This window comes from Idiotropiscis lumnitzeri, chromosome 2 (assembly GCF_059441095.1).
Source record: "Idiotropiscis lumnitzeri isolate Australia: NSW breed Sydney's pygmy pipehorse chromosome 2, RoL_Ilum_1.0, whole genome shotgun sequence".
Taxonomy (NCBI): Eukaryota; Metazoa; Chordata; class Actinopteri; order Syngnathiformes; family Syngnathidae; genus Idiotropiscis; species Idiotropiscis lumnitzeri.
In genome coordinates this window covers 23,728,647-23,738,475 of record NC_142392.1, presented here as the reverse complement: position 1 = coordinate 23,738,475, position 9,829 = coordinate 23,728,647, and the positions used below count along the sequence as shown (strand labels likewise).

Here is a 9,829-nt window from a genome sequence, read left to right as displayed (position 1 = left end):
TAAATTGCATCAAAATTCAAATGAACAAATATGTTAAGAAATATTCAAGACTGAAATAAAAAGTTTGAAATTAATATTTGTCAGGATCGCGGTCGGCGAGGAGGGGGAGGACCCAAAATGCGAGGAAGCAGGGAAAGGTGTGACTTAAAAGGAATTTATTAACGGTATCAAAACAATGACAAACAACGTGGCAGGGTGCAAAAATAACAAGGTAAACTAACGAGACTAACTGGATCAGACGACGGGGAACATAGACAGTGACAATTACGGGGGGGGGGGGGGGGGGGGGGGGACGAGAGCGGGAGCGAGAGCAAGAGCATGACCGAGATCAGAGAGCGGTCGTGACAGTCCGTAATGGAGCAATGCACCGCCAATGAGTTGTCGGCATGAGGTGTTCATATAGTCCAGTCATTAAGGGAGCAGATGGGCATCAGGTGTGTGAGGCTAACGGGGCTGGTGGGGAACGAGTGCTGGAGGGAACGCCCCACTCAGCTGACAAAATAAACAAAACGAAGACATGGCAGGAAGGTGACAAATAATAACAAAAACAACTGACATGACCGACACGGGTCATGACAATACTGATATAATTTCACATATTAACATAGTTGAATAAATTAGAATTAAAATTAGAATTAGAAATCCCTTTATTGTCATTGTACTCAAGTGTGCAAGCGGCGCGCCCATTATATGGACTAAGTATCACTCACGACCATCAACCCTTTTACTCATTGGGCTGTTCGGAGTGCATGTTAGCACACCCTGCTGGACAAAGTGTGAGTCATCTCTGCTTCTAATTGACCGTGACTTATAGATTATGTGACTATGGTGTTTGGGTGATGGTGTAGGAGAAAGCTGGACAAAAGGGCAGCTGTGGTTCTGACAGGAGATTCATATGAATGTTCAAGTCGCCCGTGATAAGTACATTATCCGCATGAGTTACCAAATCAGCCACAAATTCAGAAAATTCCTCTCAAAAGCCTGAGAAAGAGCCAGGGGGATGGTAAAGAACGGCAAGATAAAACGGCAGCGCGGCTGTGGATTGCATAATGAGAACTTCAAATGTTTTAAAGGAATTGCTAGGACGAGGACTAACTTTTAGATAAGATTTGGAAATGAGGGCTACACCCCCGCCTTTCTTTTGAGGGCGCACAACATGCGAGCTCACGGAGTTTGGAGAAGAAGCCTCATTTAGCTGTAAAAACTGATTCGGTTTTATCCAGGTCTCGCAAAGACCAATCATGTTAAGATTATGGTCTCTAATAAGGTCATTAACTAACAAGGCTTTCGATGAAAGCGATCTAATATTAAAAAAAACGAGTTTCAGTTGTAAGATGGGCTGAGGATAGTTAATCAGTTTGTGTATTTATAATCATGTTTTTATACACTCATTCATGTTTAAACACACACACATAGACACTTACTTGTTATTTTAGCACACACGCACACAGACACTGTATCCTGATGATGTGTATAGTTAAATTGACCTTTACACTGTGAGTTGTGATTCTCTGCCTGCTAGAGTTACTGATGATTAGTTATTGATGTTTTCTGTCTTCTGTTGATTAGTTTAGTCTAAAACAGACCACCATTGTTAATTAATCTCCTGTATTCTGGTGATTTAGTTTAGGCTAAACAGACCTTCATTGTATTCTAATTTCATGTGATTCTTGAGTCAAACTAATAAAAGCCGAGCCGGTGAGAGGAGGAGAGAGAGGAGTTGCATGGGGCGGCCGCGAGCAGGCTGCTCGCGGCCTCTCTGTCCCACTCTTTTCCCCCGCCGGCGGTGAAAATGAACAGCGGTGTCTGGTTTCTCCTGGCCGTTGAGCTAGCGTTTTATTTCGGCCGTTACATTTAGTAAGTTATTTCAGTAAGCCCTCCCAAAATGGGCATTTAAACCTGACAATAACCCCGATGATAAAGACCCTTTCATTGAAATTTTTTTATTGTTTATGCAAAAAGTGCGTGCCATGTCTTTAACAATTTTTCAGGAGCCTTGGGAATTGTTTGTGCAACATGTCATATTTTTGAGTCGCTCGGGATTGATCGACACGTTTCAAAATATTTTGGAAAATTTGGAAAATGAGATAAGTGACTTAGCATACTCACGTTGTTTAACGATGTGATAAGATACCGTCTCCGTCATCAACAACCTGTGGATCTCGCGCACGAATTGAAGATGTTTGAAGACCTGTTAGAATCAAAAGTTAATCCATCTGTTTTAACCCTGACCTATAGACTTTTTACGTCTTAGAGAATCCTTATCATGTGTAACCAGACTTAACCTTTTCATATTTTTATATTTCATTCAATAAAAAATGGATGTTTTTAAAAATATGCTTTTGCGTCTGTGTGTTTAGACAAATAACAATGTGACGTTTGTCACTAAATCATAAACCGTCATGAGCGTTAAGCGTTGGTTGAAAAATTGTACTACGATCCCATTCAACCAGCCAGTTTTGGAGGTGCAGATCGCCTTCATTTAGCTGCGAGGGAGAAAATGGGTCAAAAAGTGACGCGTCATAAAATCAAGGATTTTTTTATCATCGCAAGATGCATACACCTACGAAAATAGGAGCACAGAAAGGTTTAAAGGGAAGTCTCTGCTTTGAAGCTTGCCCCACAGAGTAATAAAATTGCACTTGGTAACAAATAAATTACCGCAAAAGTCGGCCAGCCAGGATGAAATAGTTAAAGACAGAGAGTTTCCAGAGTTAACAAGTATCATTAAGCGTTCACTGTATCGCGTACCATCGCTATTTAGAATTTATTGTCATTGTGCCCGCAGGTGGTCAAAAGTAAAGACGGCTGCCGCCAGCACAAACGGCCCCAAAACCTGAAAATAATATTGAAGAGAGATAGAAAAAGAAATCTGCCAATATGGAAATGCACTGGTGCCGGACTACGAGTCCATCATAAAACAGAAGCATTGTTCGGTAAATAAATTAAGGTTGAATGATTTAGAAAAATAACATAAATTATGCTGCTTTATATTTTGATGTAAAATCTTAAGAGCTCCTTTCAGAGCGCATTCTCGCATTTAGTAAGAAGGATTGTGTACATTATTTAAGAAATGAGACATTAAGTGATAAAGACTGCGTAAACATCATTTAAGAAATAATAAAAGCCTCGTTCTTCTGAACTGTCAGTAAAACACCGGACTTAATAGCTCTCGGGTGGTGCTTTATGTTTAGTGGAAAACACCAAAATTTGTTTCATACCATTTATGCTTGCATACTCTTACGCTGATATATTGTGTTTTCAGTAAGTCGATGTCAGATATACAGAATGGAATGGTGTTTATCTACTTCTTTGAAAAGGTAAATATTTTACGAATCCGATAATAAGAAATGCTGCAATTTTCGTAATGTGAACAAAGTCGAGTAAGTTTTGCTGCAGATATGACTTGACACCGATTTGACAGTCTTTTTCATCCTTAATTTACTTTTCTTTTTTTTTAAATTTGACTTGATGATTTATTATCCTGACAAAATTCTGACTAATAGCTACTGTTAACATCTTTGGCAGCGAGACTTCAGCAAACTATTAAAACAATAACAATAATATGCTTATTCTCTGACTTTGTTTTTTGTTTCTTTTGTAGGAGACATGACTGTGATATATTAACAAAAAAGATGGCAGGAATTTGTTCATATTCATTTTTGTTTGTCTTGGCGTGTTTAATTCTTTTTTAAAAGGAAAACAGGGAACATAAAAGATAGCCGCATTTTCGCAAATAAACCTCATTCTCATTTTCTGTATTTTGATTATTTGAAAAATATCTCTCGGGTTGTTGGGAGCGTGTCTTAAATTTCACAATGTATTTTTTACCAGCGATGCACGATAATATTACCATTGTTTTTAACACGCTGGCCATCGATCATGTGGTATTGGCATTAATTTCACAGTTTGCGCCGTGACTTTTGACCGTAGGTCAGTCAAATGGTCCAGGCTGACTTTCTAGAAACTCAGCATGAACTGTAAAATAGTCCCGCTTTTTCCATGCATTGTAAATGATTCACTTTGTGACTAGTAACATGTCAGAAAATAGTCAGAAATGTTTATCATTGTTTTCCAAAGTAAATGCCGGTGTTTGCCCGTCTTATTCTGAGTCACAAAGCAGAGAAAATTAACTTTCAAGAGGCTGAAATCAGGACTTGGGCAATTTGAATTTTAAGTAGTGTCTCTCAACGATTAACCGATTATCAAAATACTTAACATTTGATTCCAGATTAATTATAGCGGTCACTGAAGGTGTAGTGGTACACTCGACTCGACCGAGTTGGGTGCTGTGCGGGCAGCGTGGGTTCAGTTTCCACTCAGTGACTTTGTCTATGTCCGTCCTGTGACTGGCTGACAAACAGCTTAGGGTGTTGTGCGCTTTTCGCCCCGGAGTCAGCTGGGATAGGCTCCCGCGACCCTGTACAGGATAAGCGGTGTGGATAATGACATGACATTAATGATAGCCTAATCATTCAATTGTTGCACCTTTTCTTGCCTGATGACGACCGTTTTATTGCGTGCTACTTTTCAAACTTGTAACGATGCATTCTTGTATTTATTCTTCCACCTTCCCCCTGTGTTTTCCAACAGGTAAGCTGTGACCTTTCCTGTCTTTGTCACTCCATGCACTGGCAAGTACCGCGGGCAGTCCTGGCCAGGCGGAAAGGGGCAGTACTCGTAAACTGTGCTGCTTCTGGAGACCCCATGGCTGCGGGCCCACCATCTCCCTCTGCGAGCAACCGAAAGCTCACACTGGTGGAGTTGATTTTATACTACCTGTTGATCTTGCTGGTTTCTGGGCTGCAACCAACAGCGGGTCAGAGGGTCTACACCATCACATGAGCTGTCCACATACCAGGAGGTCGGGAGGAAGCAGAACAAATTGCCATTAAACAACTACGGACATGTAAGTTCAACAACTCTGCTCTTAGTGTTCTGGTTTGCACAGGTGAAGGGTAAAAAACACAAAATGGAGACTTCTGCTCAATTATGCTGCTGCACAAACCAAATCAAAAACAGTTTCCATTAGTGCGTCTGCGTCTGCCTATTCAGAAAGCCCGACTTGACTTTCAAAGCAACATATTGTAAATCTGAACATATGGCCAAGGAATGACACTGTCTTCGTGCTTCAGTAATGTCTGTGTTAGATTTGAGCTTGATTTCATGTAAGAAAACGCATCACTTTTAGTTTTACCCCGTGGTTTTCAACCGCACAACCATTTTTTTTTCACTTTTTATGCATGTAGCAATGCGTTGTTCTTGACTGAATGTCAATTTTTAAGCAACCCTTCATGAAAATGATCAAAGCGTTTCGGAACCTTTTTTCTGTTCTGCTTGAATCCTACTTTTAATTAACTGGAGACCTTAAAAAAGGCAAACAAATGTTGCTGATGAATGATAGAAAAAAATGAAAATACAATGAAATAATAATAATAATAGTCTAATTGCCACTATTCTGCTTTGGTAACCTGTTCTGACATTTCCAGTAAAACGGTGCGGCAGCTTCCTGGGATGTTCTCTAGAGGAAAAATGACCAAATTCTTTAAATGCATGTTAACCTGGGTTTGTGTCAGATGTTTACTCAATATTTTGAAGCTGGTGCTTTTCAAGGTGGAAATGTCGTAAGAAGCTGTGTCTTTGTCTCCATTTTGTGTTTTTTACCCTTCACCTGTGCAAACCAGAACACTAAGAGCAGAGTTGTTGAACTTACATGTCCGTAGTTGAGGAACCCTTGTTTAATGGCAATTTGTTCTGCTTCCTCCCGACCTCCTGGTATGTGGACAGCTCATGTGTTGGTGTAGACCCTCTGACCCGTTGTTGGTTGCAGCCCAGAAACCAGCAAGATCAACAGGTAGTATAAAATCAACTCCACCAGTGTGAGCTTTCGGTTGCTCGCAGAGGGAGATGGTGGGCCCGCAGCCATGGGGTCTCCAGAAGCAGCACAGTTTACGAGTACTGCCCCTTTCCGCCTGGCCAGGACTGCCCGCGGTACTTGCCAGTGCATGGAGTGACAAAGACAGGAAAGGTCACAGCTTACCTGTTGGAAAACACAGGGGGAAGGTGGAAGAATAAATACAAGAGTGCATCGTTACAAGTTTGAAAAGTAGCACGCAATAAAACGGTCGTCATCAGGCAAGAAAAGGTGCAACAATTGAATGATTAGGCTATCATTAATGTCATGTCATTATCCACACCGCTTATCCTGTACAGGGTCGCGGGAGGGTGCTGGACCCTATCCCAGCTGACTACGGGCGAAAAGCGCACAACCCCCTAAGCTGGTTGCCAGCCAGTCACAGGACGGACATAGACACCGTCACTGAGTGGAAACTGAACCCACGCTGCCCACACAGCACACAACTCGGTCGAGTCTATCCATTAGTCACAAATAATTACAGTGGAACCTCGGTTCTCGAACGACTCTGAGTTCGAACAAATCGGAGTCCGAACAAAAAAATAGAGAAATTCTTGCTTCGCAGTTCGAACAAACATCAGAGTTCGAACGCCGGTATGACGCGTGAGTGCGTACGCGAGGGTGGGATGCTGAGCGGCGTACGGGTGTAGATCGCTCTCTTGCTCTCTTCGTGATCAACTGTTGTCGCGTGCGGACGTGCTGCGTTTTGCTCTCGCGTTTTATAGAGGTGTACGAAGTGTTTTAGCCCCTAATCATGCCTCCAAAGAAAGTCAGTGCAAGCAGTAAAGGAATGGTTTCGGTGTTCGAACAATTCGCTTTTCGAACAGGGTTCAGGAACGGATTATGGTCGAGAACCGAGGTTCCACTGTATATTGAAATTAGAGGACACTGCAGGGAATGTCATGGCCATCTTGACATCAATTGCGACAGCGAGCCTGAACTCGACGGTCCAATGATGCTCAACTGTTTACATCAAGAACATTGATGACTCTCATTACACTGGCAGCTCAAAGCGATTCCTGTCTGGGCAGTTGCATGTGAAGATAGCCAAGGAACTTGTTGAGGGCAGGATGGAACCACATGTATGGCGGGCACCACAAGCAACAACACTAATGAACTTCGGAGATCCTGAGCCAAGCCACCTCCCAAATTTGGCCACCCTGCGCAAGGCAAAACAAGAGAGAAATGATTTGGCATTGGGTGATAAAAATCCAATTTTGTCGTTGCAGCTGTTAAAGTACAGTACACCTCACAGTGGGAGCATCAAAGACATTGGACTTGACAAATTCTTCTGTCATTACTGGAGTCAAACACAAATGCATGTGTACAAGACATTGTCAAAAAAAACCTCATCCAACTGTATGCTTTGATGCTACTGGCTCAGTAGTTAAGAAACTGGTGAGACCGAATGGCTCGTCCGGCCACATCTTCCTTTATCAGGGTGTTCTGATGGGAAATAACAGCTGTAGTGTCCCAGTGGTGCAGATGTTATCAGAGAAGCATGATGTTGGCGCTATCACAGGGTGGCTAAAAGAATGGATACATGCAAGTGCACCGGCCCCAAAAGAAGCTGTAAGTGATTTATCTCTCGCAATTCTTGGATCTCTGGTCAAAGCTTTTACCCCACATCCCGATTTGAAGAGCTACATTAATGAGTGCTTTAAAGTCTTACTTGGGAATCAGCATGCAAACCTGCCGCCATGCTTTGTCAGGGTAGATGTTGCACACTGCATCAAAATGATCTGCCAGTGGGACTGCCTGAAAAATAAAAGACATCGTGTTAAAGAGTTTAATGTGAGATCATTAGCACAACTACTCAAGTCACAATGTGTGGAACATTCAACAGAACTTCTACGTGCCATCACTATTGTGGCACTGAGTGAGTCCGAAGGTAATGACAGTTCTGCAACCCCTCTCCCATCAGAAAAGTGGAAGAAATACCTAAAAACACAAATTGCACAAGAAGACTGTATCAGCATGCCAGACACAGAGGTTCAGGCACAGGAACCCGTCGAGGCGCATCAACAGATCCACACTAATGCTCGACCGTGGGTGACTGAATTATGCGAGGAGAGCAGGTCACTTGCCATGGCTGAGGGAGACAGAGATAACATCCACTTCCTCCCTGAGATTATTCCCCACATCATCAGACTGGGAAGTTACTTACCACTCTGGACAGGAGTAATGAATGGTCCCTCTCTTCCAAAGCACCACCATCACTGCAAGTTCGGCAGCTGTTGAAGCAGAGTTTAAAAACATAAAAAATGGGCTTTTCAAGCATGAAAGCCTTCCCATTCGTGTCGACCGGTTTGTTGCCCGTCATCTTGCCTTCATTGAGGGAAATATGCGGATTTCTGCTGCAAAACAAAAAAGAGAAAAGGCTGATGTAGGTGATGCTACGACTGTCTTAAGACCTGACGATGTCTCTACTACCCAGAGTGGGGGAAAAAATGTAAAAAATGATGCTGACCTTGGTGATGAATCTGATGCTGCTGCAAACAATCTTCATATTACCGAAGTTGAGAACTGGAGAGGCTTAGAAGTTCCACCCAAAAAAGGAAGATGAGTTCATATCTCTCTCCTTGTCCTGAGTGGCTGCATGTGGATTCATCCGTGGAACGTAAAAAAGTCAAGGTGCAATTGTTGAAAAATGGAAACCAACAACAGCCTGTTAAACTTTCCAAGTTGAAAGTCGCTGTGCTCAACATTTGTGCATTTGATGCCGTGTTTCAGTGTCTTTCTTGCTCTTATTGTGACAGCTTTTCATTTGAAAAGGCTGTAAGCAGCAAGACCTGTGACAATCCATTCCTCCACTTGGTAAAAACCATCGCAACACGAGGTGTGACACAACACGTGTATTCCAAGAGGGCAGAACTCCTGAAAGAAATATTCAAGCCTGTCCACCTAACCTCTGGTGCTCTCCAAATAGATGCACAATGCCACATCTCGACAGTGATTGAGAGAGCTATGAGGAATCTTCCAAGTGTATACTTGAAAAAACAATGTTCCTCACCGTACTGCAGCCTAAGCACTCAAGTAATAAGGAAAGTTCCGCTTGTGTGTACCAACATTGCTGTCCTGCAGACCTGTGGCATGACTCATCTTCAGACTGCTGCTGAAGAAGGACTGAGCCTTCCTGACTCTACTTGCCTCCGACCAATCCAAAATGCATCTCAGTGTCCATCTACATTTAAAAAGCAAGACAACAGTACAGGAAAGGCTCTGTGTTCGGCAAATGTTTCCCACAGCTACAGTCTGGGAGAATGTTTGTGGATTGACACCGACCTTGGTACGAGTGGGACAGAAGTTGCCCTGCTTGAAATTCCCTCTAGTCTGGTGCTGCAAGAGAATATGTTTACTTTGAGAGCAGTCATAGGATTTCAAAGAGGTTTGACCCAGGATTCTCTTGGACATTATGTGGCATACTGCAGGAGGGCTGCTTTTGCCTAGGAGATGTACAATGACCTGGAAAGTGGAGTGAAAGCAGCATCAGAAAGGACAAAGATCTTCCCACATGCTTTGTTCTTCACAAAGCAGTGATTGCTTAATTGTTGCAATGTAAATAGTTTGGTGTTTTGTTTGTTGCTGTTTGTTTTTACATATAAAGCTTTCTCTACAGACTCTCATCAATTACGCATGGACTGTTTTTATATTAATTCAGTTGTTCTCAAATGAGGGAATGCTACATCGAGGGGTGTGTTTATGTTGTTTTTATTTCAAAATAGATCAAGGGATAAGTTTCGGCCTCACGTCTGCTATAATTTAAGAAATAATCACATAGCTTTAATGACTACTGATGAAATAAACACGTGAGCAGCAGAACAACATATTAAAAGAAATAAGATCGAATTTAAAGTAATGGACAGCAGTGAAAACAGGAAGATTTTAAGATTATTGCATGCTAGCAAAAAAAAG

General features: G+C 42.2%; 1 pseudogene; it reads right to left on the bottom strand.

Annotated features, from left to right (window-relative positions):
• Window positions 1–4,619: 4,619 nt before the first annotated feature.
• Window positions 4,620–9,404, bottom strand: LOC148342030 (uncharacterized; annotated as a pseudogene).
• Between the last annotated feature and the right edge of the window lie 425 nt (window positions 9,405–9,829).